Here is a 5,013-nt window from a genome sequence, read left to right on the forward strand (position 1 = left end):
CACTGAGGATAGAAATGTGTAATACTAAAACCTTGCTTGAAATACTGGTCATTTTGGTCTTTTAAATGCATACCCCTTCTAATGTCATACCAATTATTTTCTATACTCTGTAAAATAAATGTTTGTAAAAAAGAAAAAGTAATAAAAGAAAACAAGAGACAAGAAAAAATGTCATAGGATTGTACTGCTACAATGCTGTATATGGCTTGATTTTTAAATTTCTGTGTAAAAATGTGTAATTGTTTTTTCACATTCCACAGGGATTTTAATTTTAAAATACCCATGGTTGTTGGAAAAGTGTGTTCTTATTTTCTAAAATAAGGAGTGGCTTTAGAGTGGATATGAAGATATGAAATAAAGTTTGGTCTAAATACTATGTTAGTATATGAAGAATGTGAAAAAGGAATAGTGTCTTGAAACTTCAGTAGACTTCAGGGGAAGCAGATATGATATTTAGAGCAAAAATCCATACAACTCTTCTACCAACTTGCACTCATTCACACAGAGATACTTCAATCTCTCATTCAAAAATAATACCTAAATGCCTACCTTGTTATAAGAAGTATGAAGAGCTAAAATGATCATACTTAACTCATAATATTACTGATGATTTTTATTCTCATAAAAATGTGGAAATACTAAGATGCCTCCATTCTGGGTAACAAGATGCATATATTCTATATACATATGTGAAATTTCTAAAATCAAACAGAGCACTATAGGAAAATAATAAGCTAGGCCTAGCATATGTTCAGTAACAGTCAAAAGGCTAATTTGTGAAGAGATGGGTACTTTTTATATTTGCCATGGAAAATCTTACAAAAGTTATTGAGAGTAGATATTAACTATCATTAAAACACTAAATGGAACTATTAAAGGAGCAAGCAGTAAAAAGAGCTTATATAAAAGAAAATAAAATAACAAATTTTTATGAAAAGTATGTTTATCTTAGGAAAAAGTAACCTAAAAATGAAATTTAAGGAGTTCTGAAAATTATCAACAATTCCTGGGATGTTATGAGTTTTCCGCCATGTGTGGCACAGGGCTCAAAAAATCTACTTCTCATTTTTCCTTATGTAGTGAAAGCAAAGACATTTTGGTCCAATGTTTTAAGCTTCTGTTAAATTGGTATGTATGTATGTATGTATGTATTTATTTATTTATTTATTTATTCATTTATTGTTTACTACAGGGTCTCACTACACAGATTGGACTCAGTGATCTTCCTGTTTTTAGCCTCCCAAACTCTGGGATTAGAGGCATCCACCACCACACCCAGTCTCTGTTTCCATCTCCGTGCACCCTGGTGGGGGGGCAAAGCCTGCACAGTATGCCTTGATATTTATTTATTTTTAACATTTTGATCTGAAAAAATATATTTTAAGACGATGCCTACAATAGAAGAGAGAGGAGGTTGATTCCTATTTTTGTCCTAATTATTTGTGTGGTCTTAATTTGTGTGATCACTCTACCTTTCTGAGCCACAGTTTTCTCATCTATTAATTAGTAACAATGGTCTCTAAGAAACAGGATGGTTGTGAGGAGTAAGTGTTAGACAAGGAACATACCTACCCTGCTTCTGTATCCAACACACAAAGAGATTTAAAAAGTTATCCCTTTAGTTTAAAAAAGTGATGACTGAAATGTGTGCTTTGTAGATATTTGATTCAATTTTCATTCTACTTTTCTTTCTTAAAATTTTTTTTCTGAAGAAATATACTACAAACAAAGGCAAATGAAAGTCAGAGAGATAATATAATTTAATTTCTTTTATTTAAATTTTTATTTATTTATGTATGTGTGTGCGTGGCCAGCTTAGCCCACCAGGGGGCAGGGCTGCCTGGCATGTGGTGCTGGGGGATTGAACCGCGGTCCCTGTACTCTGCCAAGCTTGCTCTAAGTAGGTGCTTTAGACCACTGAGCCATCTCACCAGCCCCTTAATTTCTTAAATGTGTTGTCTCTCAACTAAATTTTTATCTAAAGGTTTTTTAAAGAACTAGTTTTATATGTTTGTCAGCAATTTCACATGCCATAGCAAGCAATGGTATTCAATTATTCTTCCTGAAACAATTTACTGAGTTTCCACTGTGAAATATATTTCTGGAAATGTGTATGCAGTAATTAATGGGGTAGACATGATATCCTGTCTCGTAAGACTTACAGTGTAGTTCGTGTTATGACAAAAATTATTAGGGAAGCACTCTAGGTTATATGGACAGGGAACTTATCCCCTAGAGCACATGATACTTAAGAATAATTTAAGAGAAAGAATGAATTTTGAGAAAGGAGCAAAGAATAGGATATAAAACAGCCTAAATTGGGATAGATGTCTACAAACATAAAGAATTCTGTGGCTGGAACACAGGAAGTCTGGGGATAATGGTCTAAAATATTAAAGAGCTAATTATGGACCCATCACCCTCAGCCTTGTAGCTCATTGCCAAGAATGTGTATTATTCTCGTAGAGTGGAGGGAAGCCACTGAAGGCAACTCAAGCTGTCAATGTTCTGGTCCTGATGCTCTGACTTAGGCTACAGATGATCATGGCTTAGACTATCAAAGATTATTCATCTGGAATGGATCTATTGGAAAAATGAGAGAGGTAAGTGCAGAGTAGCTTGCAGGCTTCTGCCTTGAATAACTGGGTGTTTTTTCAGTATTATTTAGTAAAATGGGACCATAACTGAATAACCAAAACATAATCAGATTGACTGTATGCCAAGATAATGTGCTCAAGTATTAATCTTACATTACCTATTATAATTTAAATTCTTTTGTCTGCTCTCATTCCTATTCATGATCCTTGATATACTTATTCACCAATACTTAGAAATAGTTTCATCTTTAAAATGCACCATAAGACTATTTTTGTTCCCTTTGTCTGTCTTCTGCTCTAGTGTAGGTATCACCATGTTTTTTTTTTTTTTTTTTTTTTTTTACAACAGTGAAAAGAAAGAAGAAACTGGATTGCTGTAGGACAGGGGTTGAGTGCCACCAAAACAGTGCCAGACTAGTTTAACTCTTAAGATGTCTTCATTAAAGAACATGGTATTGTTGATTGTTGGAATACCAGTTTTCCTGAAATGAACAAATACAGTCCAGTGAGATATTAAAAGTTGATGAAATTTGTACCTTTCTAAGAATCTATTTCTTTTTTCTTTCTTTCTTTCTTTCTTTCTTCTTTCTTTCTTTCTTCTTTCTTTCTTTCTTTCTTTCTTTCTTTCTTTTTTTTTTTTTTGATTCTGTGAGACTAAAGATTTTCAAAGTAGCTATTGATGATACTCTGAATTTTCACAGAGTCTGTGGTCATTTCGCCCTTTTCATTTCTTTTTAATTCAACTTGAGTTTTTTTCTTTCATTTTTTGATGAGGTTAGCTAGGGGCTTATCAATTTTATTTAATCTTTCAAAGAGCCAGTTTTTTGATTTGTTAATTCTTTGTATTGTTTTCTTCATCTCAATTGCATTAGTTTCTGCTCTAATTTTTATAATTTCCTCCCTTCTTTGTGTTTTTGATTTGGTTTGCTCTTCTTTTTCTAGATGTTTCTGGTGCAGCATTAGGCTATTTATTTGCTCCTGTTGTTTTCCCACTGTGTGAGTTCACTGTTATAAATTTCCCTCTAAGAACTGGTTTCATTGTATCCCATAAATTCCGAAAACAAATATATATGTATATACAAGATAGTTAGAATAGATATACTTCTGCTTTCTCTTAGTTCAATGAGAAGAAAGGTTTGTGCTGATATTGTTTAGATAAGATATTATGTCCACATCTTGTCCTTTGAGTAGCTACTATGAAGACAACATTATGCAATGTATTAATTATTGTAACTGTCCTACTAACCCATTTTGAATCCATTTCACTGATATTTTTTCTTTTCTTCTCATTAAAATAAATAAAAAATTAAAAATAAAATAAAAGTTGATGGCAAATAGTGGGATAGATAGCAATATTTTATTTATTTGACTAATATAAGTTTAATAAGTCAACTTTTCAGGCTAGGCATTGCTTAACCAAATTTAAGTTTGATTTGATGCTTCCAATGTATGGTGAGAAAGTTAGTTGTACTTTCTGGTTGATGCTGCCACCTAATCCCTTTGGTTTGAACTATGTTAAAGAGGTTTTTCAAAAATAGAACTGGAACACACCTTGTCATAACCGATCTTTATCTGTCTTCTAATATCCTGACTTATTATTTGGAAATATTTTGAAGCAACAGTCATCTTGGATGATGGAAGAATACATGTTATTTCTTTCTTTCAGAAGAAATTGTTCAGTTGGCTAAGGTATCATGTGGTGTTTCAACATTGTTCTCTTAACTATGAAGAAAATACTGCATTCTCTGTCACTATGGGAAATTACATATAATTATAGTTTATTTTGAAGTTATTTTGTGCTAGTTCAGGCAGTACTTAGAGTTGCCTATAGGATACTTTAGTTTAAAATATAATTCTAAACTCAGTTTATGGTAGCTTTAAGATATTAGGAAAATAGTTTCTCTCATGATTATTATTTCTAATGCAGACAGGGCAGAGAGATATGAATTTGCATCTTCATACAACTTAGTGTGAAAATGTCATTCAGTGTGAAAATCTTCAGTCTCAAGATCTTTAAATCAGGGTCTGCAGAGTTTAAGGGTCTCACTATGTAGATCGGACTTGTGGTGATCCTCCTATTTTCTGCTTCCTGAGCACTGGGATTACAGTAATCCCAGTCTCAATTGCCATCTCAGCGCTCCCAGTCTCAATCACCATCTCAGCGCTCCCTGTGGGTGGAGACGGCATGGCATGCTGCCAGGGACTGAAACCAGGCCTCTGCACTCTGCCTAAAGAGGCACTTAGTACGTTGACCTATATTGCTGGCCCTTCACAAAGTTTTAAAGTGATAAATAAATATAACACTAATGAGACAAGTGAGGCTGTTGTGGCTGAGGTATAAAATGTCTGCCATAATCTCCTGCATTTGGAAAGTTGCTGGATCATGAGGGTGTTGTTCTCCTCAGTGCATTTGTCT

This window comes from Octodon degus, unplaced genomic scaffold, assembly GCF_000260255.1.
Source record: "Octodon degus isolate 3935 unplaced genomic scaffold, OctDeg1.0 scaffold00022, whole genome shotgun sequence".
NCBI lineage: Eukaryota > Metazoa > Chordata > Mammalia > Rodentia > Octodontidae > Octodon > Octodon degus.